General features: G+C 45.7%; 1 protein-coding gene and 1 long non-coding RNA gene across 6 annotated transcripts in view; both read left to right on the plus strand.

Annotated features, from left to right (window-relative positions):
• The window catches only part of RNF152 (ring finger protein 152), an 81,769-nt gene that overhangs the window by 13,890 nt on the left and 43,833 nt on the right, over positions 1–24,046 (plus strand). The window lies entirely within an intron of this gene.
• Positions 5,656–24,046, plus strand: part of LOC137203232 (uncharacterized) — a 38,519-nt gene continuing 20,128 nt past the window's right edge. Inside the window, exon 1 of the long non-coding RNA XR_010932997.1 lies at positions 5,656–7,511. This is a non-coding gene — a long non-coding RNA (uncharacterized lncRNA). The remainder of the gene's footprint in view (positions 7,512–24,046) is intronic.

A 24,046-nucleotide genomic window follows, 5' to 3' on the forward strand; every position in this document is an offset into this window, starting at 1 on the left:
CAGTGAGTAAAATCAGACATTCTAACCACGGCAAAAGAGAGAGTTTGTTTATTTGTTTGTTCTTGTGTAGGTAGCATCAGTCTTATTGCTATAATTCTTTTAATTTCTCAAATTTATCAGGAAATAAGAGGATGATAAATGTGAATTTGCTGTTCCACCACTTTAATAATTCTGACCTGTGAATAACAGGCAGCTCTGAGCTATAAATGCTTTTAGTAAAAAGTTAATAAAACATCGAATGTCCCAGCGGTTCTCGTTTCACTGTGTATGAATATGAGTCTGCAATGCAAGTTCAGGTTGAGATATCTGTGGTAATTTATGTTTAATGCGTTTTCATATTTTGGGGGGAAAATGACAGATGTTGATACCCTACAGTCACAGCTGTTCCCCACACCATTAACAAATAAATTGCTGTATATGATGTGATGGGCTTTGAACCGGACTCCTATATGCTTAGTCCAGCTGAATGATGTGGGTTAGTGTCCCTTAAAAAGCTGAACCCCAAAGCTTGCTTCTCAGACCAAATTCAATGCCTAGTGCAAGATTTCCTTTGCAGCAGTTAATTGGATTTGTGGTTGTGTCTACGCAGAGCCACTGTCCGCAACTCGTAAGTCAAACGGTTTCATTTGGCACTCATCTGGACGACAACAGAGGGGTTGTTTGTGGGAGACAATGGCTGATTGTGGGTGAGCCCTTCGTTGGCTGAAAGCTTTGTGTTTGAGTCAGTGGTCTCGGTGCCTGCCCCATTTGCACAGCGTTCAGTCCATTGTACAAAGAGCCACCCCCGGTGAATTTTACCTTACCTGTCAGACTCCCTGTCAGCAAATAGAACAAATCTGGCCTCAGGATTTTAAGATGGTAAAGTCTCTCTTTCTAGAAAAAATCCTGCTGGCATCTTAACTACCAAATATCTGATCCTTCTGTGTTTTTTTTTTCCCCCAGATAAAACATTTGCATAAGAATAAGAGTAGCTAATATGGATGACACTAGTTACGTGCCAGGCTCTAAGTGTTTTGCATACAGATTGTGCGTCATTATCACAATAGTCTTAAGGGGAAGGTACTACTAATCTCTATTTTGATTTCTCCATTTACAAGAACTTGAGGCACAGAGAGGCTAAATGATTTGCCCAAGATCACAAAATAAGTAATGCCAGAGCTGGGATTAGAACCCAGCCATGACTGGCTCCAGAGGTTATGATATAAGCCACTGCAGTATGCTGCCTCAGATTTTTCATTCTGTTAAGGAGACTCACTTTGTCTGAGATATCCTGTATTTTTATGACTTCAACTAACATTTGTATATGATGATTAAAAAGAGTTCGTGATATTATTGCTTTATTTTTGCATGGATTGAGCATAATTCCTTACTAAGCTGTCAGCTGATGGCCTTGTGTCTTCCATAACTCTTGACACAACGCTTCCTTGTAAGAAAGTGCTAATTTAGCACGTTGGTTTGATTATTTTTATATAGAGATGCTCCTTTAGGAGGTTACCTCTGTAGGAATAAGGACACATGGACACAAGGAACTCAAGTGCCAGGTGGTGTTGGATGAAATGGCCTTGGAGTTCAGAGGGGGAAAGATGACTTCCTGCTAGAGGGTTTAGAATGGCTTCATGGAAGAAGTAGCATTTGCCAGTGCCCTGGAAGGGTAGGTAGTCATCTGGACATCTGGAGTGGCATTTCTGCAGCAGCAAGGTGGTAAGGGAGGGTGGATCTTGTCTTCTGGACAACAAAAAATGCTTTCTGCCTGAAGCCTGGAGCATTTGAGCAGGACTTGTAGGAAAAGGATTAGAATGGTGGGTGGGAGGGGGACTTTGGCATTTATTCTACAGGAAGCCATTGATGGTGTAGGGGCAGGAAAGGATGTGGATGTGAAACCGTGCTTTCAGAAGCTTAACCTGGCAGCAGTCAGTATGGATCGGGGCAGGAAAGGACAAAGGTGGGGAGGCCAGTCGGGGTCCAGAGAAGATGTGGGGAAGACTTGGACTCCAGGGGGGAGGCCACAGGAATGGAAAGGGTGAATGAAAGCAAGAAGCGTTTCTGAGACAAAGTTAGAATTTTGGAGACGGATTGAATGAGAGGTGAGAAGTAAACAGGTTTTCACGTCTGAGCTACTGGGTGAATAGTGGTAACAAATATAAAATTGTGGAGGTAGGACCAGATTTGGGAGAAATCAAGAGTTCACTTTGGAAATGCAGTTAGTAGCGAGGTCAGAGCTGTTTTTTCGAGAGTAATGCACATCTAGGTGGTCATTATGAATCTGAGTTTTGAACTGTGTTACCCAGAGAGAACCTCTCGAGGGCTGGCTGTGAAAGGACATAGGTAAAAAGAATGGTAGGAACAAAGAAAAAAATTATCTGGAACAGAGGAGACTTGCACGTATCGAACACTAAAAGTGGTATGTGACTTCACATTATCGTGTAGCTCGATTTCTATTTGTTGCTCCTAAATTGGTTATGATTTCTTCTAGATTTGAAATGCTTTACGGACCACGCATGAGAAGTGCTCCCTATGGGACCCTGCCTGGAATATTGGGAACCTGGTTGGAAGACCCTCTCCTCATCTAAGCCGGTTCACTCACCAGCCCCTAGATGTGCTCGGGACCGGCCAGCCTGCTCCCTCTTCCTCTGCCCTTCTATTCAAATCATAACTCTTTCTTTAATTCCCTGCTCAGATCCCATCACTGAATCCCCAATAATCACAGCTGAAAGTGGCCTTTGCTGCCTCCTATGTGTCGCAGACCTTAATGTAGGTCCTGGGGACAGCCAGCTGCTGGCCAAGGGCAGATCAGGGCTGAGCCCACCTATTCATCTTTGCATTGCAGGGACCTAGCTTATTACTTTTTTCACCAGTAAATGTTAGCGTGAACTGTTACATCTCTAACTAGTTTTTAATCTCCTTGAGGACTGCAGAGATCTAATGCTTTTTTGTATTTCCCACACTGTTTTTTGGATATGGTATCTTGGTGGTCCTGGTTGATTAAGGGCTGTAGTGTCAGAAAGTTTCCTTTCCTCGTTGGGGCCACTGCATCTTGACAGCTAAATCTTGTATCTGTAATCAGAAGTGTCATGTTAGTTACCACCTTTGACTGTGTTTATATTTGTCTACTATTCAAAAGACATATTGACTATCTTGATTGATTCTTTTCTTACTGTGGTGTTGAGCGGTGGCTGCAAGGAGATAGTGTCGGGGCACATTGCCATGTAGTTTTGCCTTTGGTTTTAAGGTAAGATGTTGGGTTAGGTTTTCAGGAACCAAAATATACTCAGAGTCCAAATGGGTAAAAACAGAAGTAGAAACCTGAAATTAGTTTTTAATGTTTCTAAAATTAACTTAATCAGACAAAATTCATTTAGTAATGTATGAAAAATGGTTGTGAGTAAACAGAATGAAACTATGCTTATTAAGATAGATTAGGAAAATACTTTGGGGAGTAAAGCAGCTTTAATTTTCCTTTCTTGATGTTTGTTTACCAATACAATCTCAGCTAGAATCTGCTGTCCTGGGCTCTGGCCTGTTGCATTTTCTCAGAAAACAAGTCCACTTCCTCTGGGTTATGGAGAAAGAGCTTTCAGAGAATTTTAGGTGGGCTGACGTTCATAACTAACTTTTGAGTAATGGGAGTTTAGTACGTTGGCAGAAGAAAAGCAAGTGGTGGTGTTAGCCGCAGTGCTGTAAGAGGTAAGGCCTGCCAGTTTTTAAGTATGGAGATTGCAAAATTTGGGGTAAAATTTTAAGTATTAAATATCTTTACATTGGTCTCACAATTTTATAAGTGAAAAAAAATTGCTGATATGTCCTTGGCAGTCACTAAATCCAAAGCATCTTGTAAAACTCGACATAGTCACCCAATGTAATTCTTACAATAATTTAGAAGTAGGTTTTTGTCCCCATTTTTTGGATGACCAAACTGAGGCACGGAGAGGTCTAGCAGCTTGCTCTAGATTATGCTGTCAAGTGGCAGAACCAGGATGGAAACTCAGTAGTAGCATTGGTACATCAGTTCATTATAATACAGTGATCTTTCAAAACTTTGCAGTATTGGAAAGTACCGATAAAAAGTAATTGCTATCAGAAACAAAATATACTGACAATAAGCGTCTTCAATGAACATAATATTAAAAATGAAATGCTAAAAGTTTTAGAGTTTTAATCTCAGTCACTCTGTGCTCTGGTCACAATAGAGTTGTAATTTATCTTATTGTGGCTATTTTGTTTCTATACCAGAAATTCATCCGGAGATTATAGTGCAAAGAGTAGCTGCTAAAATTACGTGGAAGTAGAGAATAGTGAGGTTATTTTGAGGGAAGTCCACTTTAGTAGAATAGCCAATGCTTTTCGAATGTAGGACAAGCCAGAGAGGAAGGGGGCCTAATTATGGATCCTGTTTTGGAGATCAGAAACCAGACTGCCCAGAGTTCATTCAGAGTTTTTAACCAGATAGTATCAAGGTCATTAGCAATATTTTTTGGCTCTGGTATTAAGTTTTTTAAATAAACATTGTTCATCTCTAGCCTGTTCCATGAACTCCCCATTCTGAATGTTGGGAGTAACCAACATCAGGTTTGCTGCCCTCCTGACTGCAGGATCCTTTTCTGGAACCTCTCTCATGACAAGTTTTACCTTTTACCATGAACACGTCCCGGTGTCAGAAGCTTACCACCTCCTGAGTAAATTTGTTCCCATTTTATAGTCGGGAAAACCTGAGACTAAATGAGGTGAAATGATAGACCGAGGTCTCTGCAGTTCAGAGGTAGGCCTTGAATCAGCCCTGATAGAACATAACATCCTGTTCAACCCCAGTCGTGCTCCAGGAATCACTCGATGCGCACCCCAGCCGTCCAGCCTTTCCTTCTGATGGGGCGCCATCAGCATACCACAGGACCCGCTAATGCACTTTCACTCTGCTGGCCTGCAGTGTCCTTGGCTTTACCATTAGAGATTCATTCCTTGTGGTATGGAGAAGACAGCATGAACTGGTTACTCAGTGGGCTGAGGGCTGTATTCCTCCTCTGCTACTTATGTATTAGCCTTGTGATCCTGAGCAAATCACTCCGTGTCCTCATTGAAGATGAGGCCAGCAGTACCTGTCTCGAAGGGTCACTGCTGTGAAGGTTAATACTGATAACTGATGTGCACGGAACCCTTGCAAGGGTGCCGGGTGCTGTTTTCAGTGTTATGTATATGTCACCTCACTAATTCTCAGAACGGTAGTCTGAGGTAGGAATCAGAGGCAGACCCAGAGAAGTTAAATGCTGTATCTGAGAGCTGGAGCTGGTACATAGACAATCAGTATAAATTCGTTCTTTTTGCTGTTCCTTTTGGGTTTTATATCCATGAGTCCTTTGCTAAAATGTGAGTGCCCTTGGGTAGGATAACCCATTCACCTCTGTAAGGGTATAGTAGCTAATCCTGTGAATCAGGTTTCGTTTAGCCCCTCTGAGAAGCAGGTGCAGGTCTGATGGAGGGAAGGTGAAAAAGACGATCACAAGCTGTAACGTGATCTGGGCAGGTCGGCTAAGACTTGACGGTGGTGTGGTGGGAGGGACCCCGGGAGTGGTGGGAGGAGTAAGGTGAGCATCACAGTGAGGCGGGAGGCACCGATAAGGAAAGGCAGTGGGCGCTCAATTTAAACTGGACCTTTTTGCCTCGGATGGAGGTGGTCCCTTACTTTGGCTTCACTTTTTTCTCTTTCTTGGATCTGAAGAAGTGAGGTCTACAGACATGCTGATAGGGAGATAGGACTTTGACCCTTTTTCTTTCTTGGTTAACCTTAAAAGAACTCTTCTTTCCACATCCTTAAAAGAAGGTAGAGAAAGAAGAGTGACGTCCTGAAGCAGAACCTTCAGGGAGTGGGGTTTGGGGTCTGCTTGGTCAAGACAAATAAGGGGCGGGACTTTGGGGCGATGGAGCCAGCAGGGATGTGAAGTCTTTTCTCGGGGACCATGCCAGCTGTGAAGAACCAGGGGTGAAGGGTCAGCCGGGGTTGGGGAGGGACCCTTTCTTCCTTGGGTGGAAGAAACCAGAGCAGATGAGAGCACTTAGTAGACACAAGCTTTGTGGGAGACAAGGAGATGCATGACGTGAGGATTTTCAAAATACCATTGCTTGTGCATATTTGCAATAATAAATCCCATCCTCGGACACTGTGATAAGTAAAGCTTGTTTGGAGGTCACAGGCCACATCATGGCTGCAGTGAAATTTGGCCACTGAAGGCTTCCTGCTGTGCTTTCTACACCTACCCACCCCCGAAGTCCAGCCTCCTTATAATCCTAAAAGCAGGGGATTAGCGTTAGATACAGGTCCAGTAAAATAATATTTCTATATTTTCGATTATTTCTTTCCAAGAGAGGGGGAGGTTTGGGAGAAATGGAAGGATGTGATAGGGCAACATATATGGCGATGCCTAACTTGAGTTGGTAGACTTGCCCATCTTTTCCCTCATGGGTTGAATTCAGAATGAATGAGCTCAGCGTGGAAGTCTATATCAGAAAATACAAATGCTTATCGTGAATCCTAATTACACGGCTGCTGTCGTGGCTTCCTGTCCAAAGGTACCTCTGCTTTCTTATTTTGTCTTTATATCATTGTTCCTTGTACTGTTAGCCGTTCAGATTTGAGGATAGACATTTCCCATTTCTATGGATTTCAGTAATTAGAATTTTGTGGTGATTGAAATGGTTAAGACTGGAGTTACTTTAGCTAGTGCTACTTACAAAGAAGTGGAGAACTTAGGATATTCCCAGAACAAATGAGATTACCAAGATGTTAGAATGTTCTAAAAATCTTTTCTAAGAACCTCAAATGCTTATGAAAGATCTACATTCTTATGAGCAATGAATGCTTCTTAGTTTTTGTATTTAATCATTAAAGTGGGAACCCTAAGGAACTCAAGAACAGGCAATTCTTTATCAATTTGCTTTTAAGTCACTTGTGAAGAATCCTGTGTGTCCTTGACCTTTTCATGAAGCTGCCTTTGCAATGCCTGGTCCTGACTTTCCCCCACACTTTCCTGTTCTGCATCTTTTCTCCACAGAACTACACAGCAAAATATTGATGTATGCTTCTCATTCATGTAGTGGACGACTTTGAAGTTGCTTCTAAAGCCCATACTTATCCTTGTGACCTGAGGCGGCCTTTCTGGATGCCCAGGGCAGTGAGTGCCCTGCAGAGTCAGCTAAGGGTGACTAGGCTGGACTTCCCTCCGCCCTGTGGTCTCCAAGCTGACACTGAACAGGTGTGGCTGCTCTTGAGACATTGAATAAACTGGGAAGAAAAGAGAAACATTGGAAAATACGTAAAAAATGCTTTTCCTTGGGAGAAGCACCCCTGAACATGGCGCAGATAGGTGTCATCAGCTGATAGCAACACTTGAAGGCCTGTGCTGGCTGCAAGGGAAATGGAGAGAAAGGAAAGCCCAGCTTCATGCCTTACCACGAATGGGGGTTTGTGAAGGAGGCACAGGGCATCCAGATTGTCCCCCAGGGGCTCATTAAGTGCTAAGAAGGTGAGTAAAATTGGTTTAATGTGTTGTTTGTCTTAGCTAGCATATCAGTTGAAGTCGTATCTTTATGTGCATTTTGTGTGTTTTCACGGTACGGTGGGGTTCCTCGGAGAAATTGCGTGCCCTGGACATTGGTAACCATTCTAAGGGATTTAGGAACGTTATTTTATATTTTAAGTGATTACCGCGAGTTACAGTTGTTATTTTTGCTTTTCATGCTGCATTGTCAATGGCGTCTGGGTTTATTTGATGCCAAGTTCATGGTCAGGAATAGAGGCCTGAATGGTTCAGATTGGTGCTACAGGGAGTCCAGCCTGGTTTACATTGGTTCACCCTGTGGTAGGGTCCACAGAAGAGATGTAGGGAATAGGTACCCTCCCTTCTTAAAATTAAAAACAACAGCAACAACAAAATCCCCTTCTTCCAAATATCTCTTTGCTCTCCCTCCTGCTGCCAGGAAAAGACAATAAAAACCAGTCGGAGTTGTGGGTTCAGTTTGTCATCTCGTCGCTTTTGTGACTCGTGTGACTCTTGAGTTCCCACTCTGAAGATTATCTCTTGCCGATTTAAAATCTGAAACAGGCTTGCTTCATAAACCCTTGAGCTAGCGAGCAGATAGCTAGGTGTGTTTGCCATCACGAGGTTGCCATGTTTGAATGCTTGGTGGAAAAAAAGGCCCCGACAGGCAGAGCTTTTAAAAAGGGCACATAAACCCTTCCCATGTCCTCCTCCCTACTCTTAAGGGTCCTGAGTCAATCTGGGGCAAGCCCCTAAGTCTGCTGTTTGGTTTTGCTTTTGCTTTGAAGACATTTGTCATAGCACATTCATTAGTTCCAAAGCTTTGGGGACCGGCTCACCGCAGCCCTGCTGTGAGCACGCAGGGGCTGGTTGTGGAAGAGCCAGAGCCGTCGCCTTGGAGAAGGTCGCAGACTCGGGGGAGACACACGTGTGTCCCCAGTGTCAATAGGAAGTAGTGAATGGTTGACGAAGGGGATGAATGTGGCACTGCGGGGGCATAAAGGGGGGTTGTGGGAGCCCTCCCGGGAGGAGCGGCGGAGGGAACAGCACGTGCATAGTTTGGAAAAGCCAGAGTTGGGAGAAGATGGAGAAGAGGGTGTGGATCGGATGAGACTGGAAATGTAACCAAATCACCAAAGGATCTTTAGACCTTAGTGGGCATGTGGGCCCCACTCCCTTGGTCATAAGGAGTAAGTAGAATATTCGAAGTTGTGGGAGGCCTGCTCAGATGGTTCAAAGCATGGGAAATTGGGCAGAAAGTGTGGGTGTGAATCCTGGCTCTGCCGTGTTCTTGCTGTGTAACCTGGGCAAGTGTGTTGAGTGTCTTTGCTGCCGTCTCTTGCCCGGCAGTGTTGGGACCATGAGGGCACCTTCCCCGAATTGTCCCAAGGGTTAAGCCATCATCCTATTAAAGCCCTGACATGGGGTAGTGCTCCTGAGGGCTTCCAGGGACCTGATTGCCACTTAGGACCAGTACACAGGGCGGTGGGAGTGAGGGGGAGATTGGAGATGGGGATGGACCTGGTTTGCAGGGTTTTCGTGGTGGTCTGGACAGCGGTTCCCAGTGAGGTGTGCCCTGTGGGACCTTGGTCCTCTGAGCGCCTTTGGAAGTTGGGGCCACATGGTCGGGAATATGCCTGCTTCTCCACCCTGGTCTAAGGTGTGGACCCAGGCAGTGGTTGTAGGAACAGACCTGAGAGAAATTTTAGGAGGCAGCATAACCTGGGCTTGATGAAACTTTGGGAACATTATATTATCTTGTCTTTTGGACCACAGGGTTTACTCTAGTTCCCAATCATTCCAACAGGGAGATATGTAATTGAATCTCAGCTGGCTAGCCCTCCTTGCAAACTAAAAGAAAATCGCCATTTTTAGAGTTTTATGCAGGTTTCTTTTGGGGGGATGTGGACAGATATCACGGAGATATTTGCCTTTAATTTAAAATGAGTTGCCCTGGAAATCCATTGCACTGTACGTTGAGAAAACTATTTTCTGAGGCACAGAAGTATTAGTCCATTCTGAACCTCTCTGAGGCAATAGAGACAGTAAGTACTAAATGCCACAGTGAAATGGAGGCTGCTAGCAAGGGATTATCTAGGACTTGGGTTTAGACAATTTGCAAAAACAATTCAGCAAAGTCTATAAAGGCAACAGGGGAAAATAGTATTTCTTTTTTGTGCTGCCAACCAGGTTGTCACATGGATTAGTAATTTAGATAGGAACAGCCGTGAATCACTGCTTAGAGTTTCGCATTTAATTTTATCCTGGAAGCAATTTCCCTTTCAAATTCTCGAGCTGTAGTTATCATTAATGAATCAAACATGAAACTCAGAGAACTACTAATTCATTTTGAAATAAGTAGACATTTAAATCTCAAAAAAAAAACCCTTAAATTTCTTTCCGTGGTGTTTAATATCTTCAAGCTGACAAAAACGTGGAACGGCATTTCACAGAGGGAATTTCCCAGAGTGGTGAGCGGCAGGTCCTGGGGTCTGTGTGCCTGACATCTTGGCTGCCGCTTTGCGGGTATGAAAGTCAAGACTTCTCAGTGACCAGTGAGTGACCGGGTGTTTTCCAGGGGGGGAAAGATGAAAATATATGGAAAAGGCAGCTGATGGCAGTCAGAGCTCACCACCCAAGCTCTCATCCCCGGTGTTTTGCGGCTTAACCCTTTCAGTCTTATCCTTTCCTGGGACGCCTGCCACCCCGCTCTGTCCCTGCCTTCCTTCCCCTTATCCAGTGTTGCTTTGGGAAAAGGTCCATTCAGTCATCAGAGGTTGTTGGATGTGAGTCTGTGGGGTTCCAGCCTCTCAAACACTGTCTGAGGTCCAGCTTGTGCGGGGTGATGGCTATGAAAGGTCCCTGTGGCTTCACACACAGGAGTGCGTGAAGATTTGGAAGCACCGAATGAGACAGAACACCAAAGGCCAGAATACTTACATTTTCAAGCCTGGAAAATGTGTTTGGGGTTTTCCCTCAAAGACACTTTAAATAACGGTCAGAGAGGGCTGCCCTGGTGGCGCAGTGGTTGAGAATCTGCCTGCCGATGCAGGGGACACGGGTTCGTGCCCCGGTCCGGGAAGATCCCACATGCCGCAGAGCGGCTGGGCCCGTGAGCCATGACCGCTGAGCCTGCGCGTCCGGAGCCTGTGCTCTGCAATGGGAGAGGCCACAACAGTGAGAGGCCCGCGTACCCCCCCCCCCAAAAAAAGGTCAGAGAATCAGTGGATTGTGTCCAAAGCAATATTACCTGAACAACTACTGAAAAAGGTAAAGGGACTGCTTTTCACGGCCAACAGATTTGATTTGTTTTGGACGTGGTAGGCTTCTAGAACTTCTGTTGAACTCATCTTTTTTTTTTTAAGACAAGATTTAAGGACTGTTTTTTACTCCCCACCTCCTACTTCCACTCCACCTTTTTTGAAAAGGCCTTTGGTCAGCTGAGGTTCTTTTCAGGATGGTCATCTCATCTGTGATCTCGTGTGAGCCTCAGTTTCCTTGTGTGTAAAATGGGGGTGATAATACTTTCCCTCCTTCCCTGTAGCAAAAATGGCTGTGAAGATGACATGAGATCATGGCTATGAAGACACCTATTAGTACCTTTCTGTAAGCACGTGAGGCAGAGAGGGACTCCGAGGCTCAGGATGCAGGAGGGAGTATTTTGTATGTAAACAGGGAGGAAAAAAGCTTCAATTGCTACTGTTCCCGCCCCCACCCCGTTCCTTCCCCTACTTAGGACCTGAATTAGATGGTCTAGTTTCTTAGGGGAAGGAAGGTTCCTTCTGGGGACTCCAGGCCTTGTCTATCTTCCTCCAGTTCAACCAGGCAGGCGGCCACGCTGTGAAAGATGTCCCTGATCGCAAATACGTACAGATCTTCTTGGCTTACGATGGGGTTATGTCCCAGTCAACCCATCGTAAGCTGAAAATGTCTTAAGTCAGAAATGCATTTAATACACCCAACCTACCGAACACCGTAGGTTCGCCTCGCCTACGTTAAACGAGCTCAGAACACTTCCATTAGCCCACAGCTGCGCAAAACCATTGAACACAAAGCCTATTGTATTGACTGTCTCATGTAACTTATTGATTACTGTACTGAAAGTGAAAAACAGAATGATCGTCTGGGTACAGAATGGTTGTGAGTGTGTGGTTGTTTACTCTAGGGATCACGTGCTGATGGGGAGCTGTGCTCACTGCCACTGCCCAGCATCACAAGAGAGGATCGTACTGAAAATTGCTAGCCCCCCAAAAGATCAAAATTCGAAATACAATTTCTACTGAATGCATATTACTTTCACACCACTGTAAAGTCGAAAAATTGTAAATCGAACCATCCTAAGCTGGGGACCGTCTGTATTTTCTCTTTCCTATTTGATGCTCTTCTCAATCAAGGGTTTTTGTGGTTCCTCAGTTGTTCATTTCCCCCTTGTGTTAATTTCCTAGGGCTCCTGTGACAGAGTCGCACAAACTGGGCGGCTTAAAACGAGAATCTCGTTCTCTCACATTTCTGGAGGCTGGAAGTCCACGTTGGAGGCGTCGGCAGGGCCACGCTCGATCTGAAACCTGTACGAGACGATCTTTCTTTGCCTCTTCCAGCTTCTGGTGTTGCCGGCAACCCGTGGCTCGTAGATGCATCATTAATCTCTGCCTCTGTCATCACACGGCCTTCTCTCCTCACGTGTCTCCTCTTCTTAAACACACCAGTCGTGTTGCACTAAGGGTCCCTCTAATCCAGTGTGAACTCACCTTAACTGATGAATATGCAGCAACCCTATTTCCCAGTAAGGCCACGTTCTGAGGTACCGGGCATTAGGACTTGAACACACCATTTTTGGAGACACAATTCAACCCGTAACATCCCTGTCTCCCCCCCCATCAGATAGTTTGATGCTCATTCACGCCACAGCTTCAAGCCCATTTTCAGAGAGCAGCATGTGCCCCCCTGGAGAGGGATGCAGCTTCTGCCTCCTTCCAGAACTGCTTGCTGTGACACTGTGTCTCTAATGACTATGTCATGGAGCCCCTGGGAACATGGTCTGTGAGAGTTACGCAGCACTTTGGAAGCAACTTAGAGTTTGAATTAGCACCAAAACAGCCCTCTCGTGCTCTGTTGCTGATTTCACTTAAGTCAACTAAGCCTGAAACCAAGAAGCTTAGATGGTACTGGTGGGAAGTACAAAAGTCCTTCCAGTTTCATTTGAAACAATTGATTTTATCAGAAGTACTGAAGTGGGAATTTGAGCAAGTGCATACTCTGTCCCATTCTGCGAGGTGGAATGAGTTCATGGTGGCTTCTGAATGGTGCGTGCAGGTGACTGGGATGCCAGGGAGCCCTAGCCCTCACCAGTAATACAGGGTTGTGGCCAAGGGGCATCAGATCGCCCCACGTGGGTTAAAAAGTGCCTCCTCCGCCCCCCTGCACCTGGTAATTGACATAACCTGGTGCCTGAGAAACATAGGGCTTCCCCAATTAGGACTCATACAGTAAGAAGGAAGCCAGGTCAGGCTGCATTTAGTCCTGGTTTTGCCCCACTCTTGCCAACTGAATTTAAGCACATTTCTTATTAAAATGGGATCTCAGGTTTCTCACCTCTGTTTGAAAATAGTGAAATTTGCTGCATCATGATGTCTGCAAGGCAATTAATAGGTGGCTATGTGCAAGCCACTGGCAGATCTCAAGTAACTAGTGAAGGGTGATGATGAGGACAGCCTCTCTCGAGCTCTGTCTCCATGAATAAATAGATGTTAGGCTCGGACAGAGCCATTTAAGTAAGAGCAAAGTCTGAAATGCAGAGGGTTGATTGAGGAGCTGCCGGTCTTGTTCTTGGGGTCTGGCCAGGTCCGGGAGGAGAGCTGTAGACTTGTCTGGTGGGGGCCATGGGTGGAGTCCACTTCCAGATAAAACGGAGGAGCTGCAGGAGGGCTGGGGAAGGGAGGGGGTCCCCTCAGGGTGGTGGGTTGCAGTAGGAGGTTGAAGGAGACAGAACTGAAGACTATTTCCAGAAGTGGCAGTATCTCAGGACAGGCTCCCAGTCCTGGGGTGCATGCTTGTAGGGACAGCAGGTCCAGGTGGCTTGAGGGATGGAAGGGCGGCCAGGAGTCCAGGGAGCTTCAGACCCGGAGGGCTAAGGAATCAGGAAAGGACTCTTAAGTATAGGTAGAGGAGCCTGGGCAGGAAGTCATGGCCGAGCCAGCAGTCGAGGCACTTGGGTGGGGTCCCAGAGGGTTGTACCAGAATTACTCAGACATCTCCACTAAGGTTAGGGCTGGCCGTAGAAACTGGGGTGGATGGGTGGATGGAAGGGATTCCAGCTATGAGAAGAGAGGGTTGGGACAGACCATGTCTGGGACAGAGCATCCCCCTACCCAGCCCTGCTCTGGGTCTCAGCCCCGCTTCATTTATTTCCGTGCATTTAGTAACAGTGAGGATCCCAGAAATGAAGCTAAGCTCATACCCAGCACCTCAGCACAGACTAGAGCTGTTTTTGCTGCTGCTGTGTTGTCTTAGTTATTCGGTCATTTATAATCACGGGGCAAATGCATTATTTTGGCAGACACTATTGAATGTAGATGTTTAAACGCTTCCATGACAAATTTACTTTAAATGACTATTGATTAACAGGGATGAGGCTGAGAGGTGTTTTGCCGTATGGTATCATCCAAAAATAAAATGAACAAAGACCCACAGTCACATTTCTGATTGCTGGCTGGGGCCTGGAAGTGGACTGTGGGATTATTTGCTACTTTTGTGCCCTTGTGTGATCAGAATACGGCCATGAACCATAGGCCTGGTCATTTAAAAGAAGTAACAGTGGGTTAGGAGGTGAACTACGGTAATAACGTCAGACTGCAAGGGGCGTGTTCTTACCTGCAGCTGCTCGTAAAGAAAACTCCGTTTATGTGGCAGTTGGAAATTTGCTTCATTTTGCCAAGATTCAAACTAGAGTATTCTGAGGGCCTGAAAGTTCAGAAGCAAGGCCCAGGCAAAATATATGACAGTGTTTGATATAAAAATTATGTTGGTTTTGCCATGCAGATGAAATCACTGGGACACAGTGTGTGGTGTCCTGGAGGAGACTTTGAAATAAGAAATTTGGTGATTTGGGTTTTGATTGTGACTCAGATTTGGGCTTACCATTTAATATCCTTAAATCTCAGTTTTCTCATCAGCAAAATAGAAGAATTTCTACTCTCTCTTCCTCTTACAGTGTTGGGGGTTATCCAACGAGTAATGCACAAAACAGTGTTTGAAAACTGACTTAATTATACAACTGGTAAGTAGGAGTTAGCAGCGTAAAGGTAAAAAGTCAGATTCTCTCTTTTACGCCTGTTTCCCTGCATCGATTTTAATTATATTCACTCCAGAGTTTTGATTGAAAAATGCTGGTTTTTCCTTGTTTTACTGCTTAAATAATTTCAAATGCTATCCTGAGTAATAGCACTATATCTAGATGAGGGCTGTTCAAAGAGGGGGAATTGTGCTGCAGGATGTTCGTAAATAATGTTTAGGTGACACTATTGTGATAATTATGGCTGTTTAAAGATGAGTTTTATAGTGAGTCCTCAATTTTCCTGTCACTTTTTTTTTCCCTGGGCTTTCCCACTTAAGCATATTTGTTCTGTAGAGAGAGCTGTTGAGGGAACTAAATCCTGAGAGAGCTCAACAGCTCTTTGAATCTACTTTTCATTTTCTGTGGCTAATTTTGCGGGCCCTCAAGAGGACAGAGTTTGCCCCCCTTCCCCTGCTGGTAAGGGCAGGAGGGGGGAGGTGTAGCAAATCCCCAGACGCTCAGTTTCCGGCGGCAATGAATCCCTGGATCAGAGTGACCTTGAAAGCTATGTTCAGTGGCCAGAAGATCCCGAGCCATGATATTTGTGTGGGATCTGAGTCCCAAGGGTAACACCCCACCTCACCCATCCCTTCTGAGCCGGTACTTGAGAGGCTGCTGAACAGGAGGCAGCATGAATGAAGAGGACCCTCCTGCAGATAAGTAAAGCACCTTCAGAGGGTTTTGCAATAAACTCTTGGGACCCCCAGGCTTTGTAGCTTTCCCAGGCGAGGAACCCGATGTGTATCTCACCATGTTGCTCACCAGCTTCCATGTGCTTTCCAGCTTTTAGTTGTTAGCAGTCTCAAACATCAGCTTCGTTATCTTCCTTTTACTCACCAGCTCAATCAGAATCTAATGTCAGATGAGTCAGTAAATTTTGTTAATGGGTCTTTGCAAGCTTTTAGAGTTGCAATTGGAGGAGCCCTTGGAAGTCATCATGACCAGCCCTCTCACCTTACAGATGAGAACCCTGAGACCCAGAGAAATTGAGTGACGGGTCCAGGTTATACAGCAAGTTAGTGGCGGAGTCAGGACAAGGACCCAGGGCTCTTTAACTATCTGGAAGCATTGCGTGGTCCTAGAAAGTATGGAGTAAGGCGTCCTTAGCAGGTGTACCCTCTTTTAATTTAGCCAGGTTATCTGGAGGCTATGATATCGCCAAAATAATGTATCACGTGGATTAGAACATCCTAAGTTTATTAACATGTTTATTGTTAACTCCTGGTAAACCAGAATTCCCTTATGATGCTACCCTTTTTGAAAAACTTAACAAAGTTTATTGGTTCATTTTTCCGAAATCGGAAAATAGTCATTTTCCAAACTGACTCTTAGATGTCTGGGAATCTTGCTGTCCTTAGAATCATTCCAAATATTGGTTGTAAGTGTGTAGGGTTATAGCTTCAGAGCATGGATTTGGCATGAACACAAGCCACAAAAGGTATTCCAGCACCGCCCCCCCCTTCTCCCCACCACGTTAGCTTATTTAAAATATAATATTCCGGTTGCTTGAATTCTTCCGCATGACTTTACAAGCCCTATTCGCTGTTACTTTATAGTTTTGGGGACTGAGACAATGACTTATCTTAGCCCAGGAAAACCATGTAACTTGCTGATACTATACCAGTTGCATTCTGATGCGGCACTGATTTTTTTTTTTTTTCTTCACTACCATTTTCACTTCAGGTTGCACACAGACACAGGCAGGGTATAAGCTTGGCAGTGCTACCTGCTTGGCTTGTTTATTTTCTCCCATTGTTAAAGTGCCTATGACTCAACACTGGGTTCTTTTCTTCTCCACGACGTTCAAGTGAGAGGAGGGGATGGCACATCCCAGGCATCAAGGGAAGTGTGACCATCGTATTAGAATGTCCTTCGTGTAGGAAGCCTCGCCCACTCCTTTCTGATTACCCAGCTGCGACACACCACACGCCAGGGGACCACAGACTAAGGCTCTAAATAGCACCCTGTCAGCCCTCTCTAGTTCCCTCACTTGAGAGCAAGAGAGAAAGGAACCATGGAAAATCACTGAGAGGACGGTTTCCTATGTATTCTAAATAGATTGTTTCAAACATGGAGAATGGGGATGTCACCTATTATAAATTTTTCTTGAGACAGTTACTGGTATGTGTAGGTCTTAGCAAGTTAAGATTGTTTTGCTCTTTTAAAACTGAGAGCTGGGCTTCCCTGGTGGCGCAGTGGTTGAGAGTCCACCTGCCGATGCGGGGGACGCAGGTTCGTGCCCCGGTCCGGGAAGATCCCACATGCCGCGGAGCGGCTGGGCCCGTGAGCCATGGCCGCTGAGCCTGCGTGTCCGGAGCCTGTGCTCCGCAACGGGAGAGGCCACAACACTGAGAGGCCCGCGTACCGCAAAAAAAAAAAAAACCAAACAACTGAGAGCTGTCATTTCCATACCCCCTCGCCCATATACTTTCTTGTGACACTAATCTCTCAGGTAGTTGTGACATCATAGTCTGTAAAATGAATTGCTGCCTCAGTGCCTTGCTGCTTCTACTGGACCATAGGGAAGGGGGCTGACGTGAGACAGGGTTACCAGCAGGGGTAATAGAACCGGAAGTTTCCACTTGGCATCTGTTGGCTGAGGAACACAGATAATGATTGGGGCAGAGTTGAAATACTTCTTGTTAATAGTATGGTGAGAGCCTGGAAAAGAAAGCAATATTGCAGGCATTGCCATATCTGGGGAGGCGACAGGAGCAGCCGAAAGGAGTGGGACTTGGAGTTATGAGATCGGGTTTAAATTCAGCCCCGTCCCACACGTGGAACCTGGTTTACGTCATGCAGCCTTGAGCCTCAGTTTCAATTGAAAAGTGACGGTGGTGGGCAGAGGGAATAGGCATAGTGGTGATGCTGGTCACGTTTGCCTTACTCTGTGACAGGCTGAATATTGGTCCCCAAAGATGTCCTTGTTCTAATCCCTGGAACTGTTGAATGTTACCTTATGTGGCAAAACGGACTCTGCAGAGGTGATTAAGGATCTGGAAATGGAAAGATTATCCTGGATTATCCGAGTGGATCCAGTGTAATCACAAGGGTTCTTCCTTATAAGAGGGAGACAGAAGATACGAGGAAAAGGGGCCCTGAGCCTAGGAATGCAGGTGGTCTCTAGAAGCTGAAAAGGGCAAGGACACAGATTCTCCCCTGAGAGCCTCCAGAAGGAGCCAGCCATGCCCATAACCCTACTTCAGCCAAGGGAGACTGATTTTGGATATCTGGCCTCAAGAACTATAAAAATAACTCATTGTTTAAGCCACTAAACTTAGGATAATTTGTAACACACAGCAGCAACAGGAAACGAATACACTTACCTTACGTACCGCATAGTTCTTGTAATGGTTAAATGTGACTTTGTATGTCTATATTTGCAAATCTCAAAGTGCTACATAGACGTTAGTACTTTTTAAGTGAATTTTTATATTCATCTGGATTTCCAGGTTAAGTTGGTTAAGGTAGGTCAGGAAGACCCAGAGAACAAGAATCAAGACTTCTCAGTTATGCAGTGAACAAACTGTGTCTGAAAAATTAAATCCGTGTTATCAGATAATTCTTAATTGTGAAATTGTTCATGGTCCTTAACACCCGTGAGTCGCTTTTCAGGTGAGCTTCTGGGTATGCGCCTCACTTTCTGCACCTGTGCGTCTCAACCTTGAATGTTTATTAGAGTCACTGGGAAAGCTTTGAAAAGTCCAATGTCTAGGCCACACCCCAGGACCATTAAATTGGAACCTCTGCAGGTAGAACCTGAACGTGGGTGATTTTTAAGGCTCCGCAGGTGATTGCAGCAGGCAGCCCAGGCTGAGATCCGCTGCAGAGGTGCCGTGTTTGCTAAGCAAGATTTTAAATCGGTTCTCTTTGAAGCCTGATGTAGCTAGATGTTCTTTTGAGTTTGGTGGAAAATGCTGTGCCGAGGACTCACTATCTTTCAATGATATTAACATATCAGTTTATGAGCTGTGGTGTGTTTCCAGTAGGAAATACAAAAGTATTAGCCAACACTCCTGAGAGGTTCAGCAAACAGATTGGTGTGCACTGATGGCAAACACAATATCGGCAAGTACTTTTCTCCTCATCTCGCCCAAGCGTTTTTAAAAGCAACGGTTGGGGGGAGAAAAGGAAGACGTTGAGGCTTTCTCCTCAAATGGTCGAGCCCTTGAAAACTGATAAATACTGTTTTACTTGGACTGTATGTCCTATGCCTCCCGTCTGAAGGAGGAAAAAATCATTTTGAAATTTCTTCCTTTGGAGCCATGGAGTCAGAAGCTGTGAGAGAGTTGAAAGTTGCCATTGCTGTCTCCCTGTGTTCCTGGCTGCTGTGAGCTGTCGTGTGCTTCCAGGCGTCTCTGGGCCCCTTGTCACTGAGGGCACCCTGGCCTTGTCGGCTGGTGACATTATCTGCCTTATGTATGTCACAGGGAGGGTATTACAGATAAAATTATTTTTACAAATCACGAGGTGCTATACCTTGTTGCTATTGTATTTTGAGTGTGCAGTCTGCCATGAATTTATAAAGATGATAGAAAGCCTGTAGCATAAGTTCATTCTATTCATGATAAGAACGGATGGGGTCCTTATTTTCTAGGGTCCTGAGTGACCAAGTAGAAGCACTGGCTCTAGTACCTGTGAAAGTCATGTGATTTCTTACTGGTCATTTAACCAGTTGGGTTTAATTTTCTCATCTAAATGGAAACACTAATGCTTGACTGCTTAATGCTGCCCTAGGTGAATTTGGGTGTCCAGACAGTAGGGTGGTACTTCAGTGTACCTCTGTGTTACATTGTCTCAGTTTAGATCTTGGCTCTGAAACTTACTGTCTGGGGGATGCTCAGGAAGCGATTTAACCTCTCTGTACCTCAGTTTTGGCATCTGTAAAATGGGCAAATAAGATACCTGAGAAGGCTGCCGTAAGGATTGGCTAAGGCATGGAGAAAACCTGGCACCCATCCTTGGTGTGTCACCATGGCTTACATCCTTACCCTTGTATTTGGGGCGGCTCAGGAGCATGGGTTAGTGTTTTCTCCTCTTTTCCTTCCTCCTGTCCCTTCAATAAATGTTTATTGGACACCTAATACTTTTAGGAACTATACCATGGATACAATGTTTATGCAAAGTAGACACTCTTGTCCAGAGCTTTAATGGTTTGAAAGTTTGATTTAAAATGTCGGTACAGGGCTTCCCTGGTGGCGCAGTGGTTGAGAGTCCGCCTGCCGATGCAGGGGACGCGGGTTCGTGCCCCGGTCCGGGAGGATCCCACATGCTGCGGAGCGGCTGGGCCCGTGAGCCATGGCCGCTGAGCCTGCGCGTCCGGAGCCTGTGCCCCACAACGGGAGAGGCCACAACAGGGAGAGGCCCGCGTACCACAAAAAAAAAAAAAAATGTTGGTACAAAGTGGTGATAGGGTAGGATTGGGTGAGTAAAACCTGTTTGTTCCTGATAGATCTGAAATGTAAGACTTCAGATGGTTTATCTGCACCAAGCAGAGTAAGTTCCTAAGATGTTTCTTGTAATTACGGGAATCAGTTGATGGACCTAGGGACCTGGGCAGAGGAAGGTCGTTGGAATGATGCTCCAAGTGGTCCCCTGGGGAGAAGACATGGTTCTCTGATCCGATTGGCCGTACGGTCAATCGTGTGTCAGAGCAAACATGGTGATTGGGCATTTCCGTTTGCCCGGTGCCGTGCCAGCTCTTGAGGGTCCATGGTCCCTGTCCAGATGGAGCTCCCTGAGCACCAGGAGATTTCACAGTTGAGGGAGGGGGGTACTTACAGTGTAGATGCCAGGTAGGAGCTTTAGGAAGCTTTCGCCAGATCCCTGAGCTCAAAGAAGCATTTGGGTATTTTATGGTTCATGAAATTGTTTATTTTTTAACTTAGTTTTTGGGTACCATTCAGAAACAGGTTTCCCTTACTGTCGTGAATGTATACCTTTTTCATAGAAAATTTTCCAAAATGAACTCCTCTTTTCCCAAGATTTCTCTTAGGATGAATGTCTTGTGCTCTAATCAAGTCTACGTAGCTCGACCCTGCTTTTCAGCCACTTAGGTTTCGTTAGTGATTAGAGCTATTAATCAAGTTTGGTGGTGATCATAATAACCGTTTGTGTTATTTTCAGCTCTACTTTAACAGACAAAAAAAGAAAATTATTTTAAGGACATAGAAAAATTCTAGAGAGTGCTCAAAGAAATTTTGTGCTTTCACCAATCCCACTTAGAATTGCCTATGAAAAGTGGTAATGAGAATGATAATGATGGTAATGTTTGCGATGATTGCATTTTGCTTTCGGGTGGTTATTCTATGCCAGACTATGTCGTGAGGGCTTTGCACGCATGCTCTCATTTTATCACCCAGCAGTTGTATGAGGTCGTCCTTTCTTGGCTTTCACTTTTTACAGAGGAGGGGCACTGAGGCACAACAGGGTTGGATACATTGTCCAAGTTCAAATGTCCCATCAGTGAAAGGTCTACCATTTTATTTCCAAATGAGTCTGACTCAGATGTGCTTTCCACACTACTTTATTATCTCCTTGGGCAAAATCCAGTTAGGAGGTTGGGTGAGAAGAACCTCTGAAGGAGACAGGAAGGATATATTAGCTAATTCACCCCAGTAGGTCCCTGACAGGTTTGGATGAGGAAGCATCCTATTTATCTTGGAGTTAGGGACACTGAGCTGCTGAGAAACTGCGGATTGCCTAAGGTCATAAAGTAAATCATTGATAGAACTTAATCCAGAAGCTGGGTCCTCTCCACCTCATTCGATGGAGAGTCAGTTTACACAATTGCATAACCTACAGCAATTCAGTTGCATGGATGACAGAGAGATCCATTATGTTTTGGATCATCTGAAATCAGAGGTTTAAGAATTTTCAATTTGGATTCAATTCTAAAACTTCTTTTCTTTTCCTATTTTAGAACACTGCACAGGCTTTGGAGTCTACTCAGAGGTCGCTTTGGGCAGCTACTTCTTAAACCCAGCAACGAATCCTTCCTTTGTTTGTGGCTGTTGGGAGGAGTGAGTGCTAATGGTACCTGGAACTTTGTGGGTATTTGCTATAATTGCTCAGTGATTGGTCACTTAGTCTGCATTTGAAATAACTTTGGAAGAGAGAGCAGGGCTCTCAAAACTGTAATCATGGGACTAGGGGAATTCTTCAGGGTCAACTTCACGGTAGCAGGAATGGAAACTCTGCTATACCACATAGCAGTTGCATCTCAGTTTTTGTGTGTTGGGCACTAGAGACCACCAACTTTGGACAAGGGACTTAGTTCTTAGGTTATGAGCTATTGACCCTCCCTGGGCAGGACTCCCCTCCAAAGACTTGGCTTCCAAGTCCTAGTAGATCAGCAGCTCACGGTGAGGGGAGGTAAGGAAAGTTCATGGCCACCTCCAGGCTCCCCTTGCAGGCTCTTCCCTGGACTGGACTCTAGGATCTCCATCGGCTAACAAGGGTGTGCTGGACATTCTCCATTCATCCCTCCAGATCATTCTCCCATCTTCCCAGACCTTCTTGGGCTCTATCACCCTGGCTTCCTTGCCCTCTGGCTTCAGGTTGGGTTGTGCCACTGGCAGGAGATGGAAGGACAAGAGAAGTCGAAACACATCCCTGGGCCCCATTTCCCTACTTCTCTCTCAGCTCCTCGTGGTAGACTGCATGACTACTTTTACTGATTCTGGTGACAGCACCCTTCTTTTGCCCTTCAGCCCTGGAGGTGGTGGGGTCTTCCACTGTTGCGAATCCCTGGGAGTCTCGATAGGACTCTCAACCCTGCACGGCCCCGCAGACAGTCCCTTCCTTAACTCTCTTCAAATACTCCTTAGGAAAATGCAGCTGACATTTGAGCACAGGCCTGAAGGAGGCGAGGAGGAAAGACATCCATATCTGAGAGAAGAGATTCCAGGGAGAGGGAAGATCCGGCCTGGAGCAGAGGCAGCAGGGGTGGGCAGGGGGAGGGGGCCCTGGTATGCAATGGGGTCGGATGGTGCGGGGCTCTGTAGGCCATTGCAAGAACTTTGGGGTGTTTTTTTTTTTGTTTTTTTGTTTTTTTGTTTTTTTTTGCGGTACGCGGGCCCCTCACTGCCGTGGCCTCTCCCGTGGCAGAGCACAGGCTCCGGACGAGCAGGCTCAGCGGCCATGGCTCACGGGCCCAGCCGCTCCGCGGCATGTGGGATCTTCCCAGACCGGGGCACGAACCCGTGTCCCCTGCATCGGCAGGCGGACTCTCAACCACTGCGCCACCAGGGAAGCCCAGAACTTTGGTTTTACTTCTTGTGACACAAGTGGCTCTTGTAGGGCTTACAGAAGGTGGTTATCGTAGCCTGCTCTGACTTGTGTTGTCACTCCATCAGTCTGGGTGCAGTACCGAGAGTCGACGGTAAGAAGGGGACAGGGAACCAGACCGAGATAGTGCCAGGGTGCCTGGCACTAAATTTTTTTAAAAGGTGAAGCTGATGGGGTAGATGGAATATGAGGTGTGACAGAGAGAGGTGACCCAGAGGCTGCTGAAGGTTTTGGCTTGAGCTGCTGGAAGGATGCAGTTGCCAGTAGCTGAGATGGGGAGGACTTTGGGGACGGCAGGTTTGGGGGTGGTTGGGGGAGGGGACCAAGAATTCCATTCTGGACCTGTTAACTGCGAGAAGTCTATGAGTGATCTCAGATGTGTGACTGTTGTCAATGTTTGAATGGTAGTTTTTACTTTCAAATTATATCACCCTTGGTGACTGGCTTTCTCTGAGGTGAGTTTTAGGAAAAACAAATATTTACAACCGTGGCTGTAGTGATTTTCAGAGTAAGCCTCAAGGCAGAATATGCAATGCCTATATTTTCCATTGATGCAAAACCGTCTTTGCATACTTAACAGATTCAGGACACTTGTGGGGATTTATTCTGAGCCAAGAGACTTCGGGCACTGTTTTACCAGCCTGGCTATAACAACACCAAACCTTTTTAGAGCAGGGCTGCGTGTTATGGCATCAGGCAGTGAGGGTTTCAAGCCAGCCACAAAAGCAGACCTCATGCAGATTGAAAGCGCACATTTACCAAAGCCCCAATTTGCTGGTGTGTTAAAGCTTTGCTGCCTTTTAGGTATGTTTTTGCTTTTCAGTGTCATTCTGGTATCTTTTCCTTGTGCTTTTCTTTCCACGTCTTTATTTCCGAAAGTTCTGTTTTCTTGTTGGCA

The sequence above is a fragment of the Pseudorca crassidens genome, chromosome 12, assembly GCF_039906515.1.
Source record: "Pseudorca crassidens isolate mPseCra1 chromosome 12, mPseCra1.hap1, whole genome shotgun sequence".
Lineage (NCBI taxonomy): Eukaryota > Metazoa > Chordata > Mammalia > Artiodactyla > Delphinidae > Pseudorca > Pseudorca crassidens.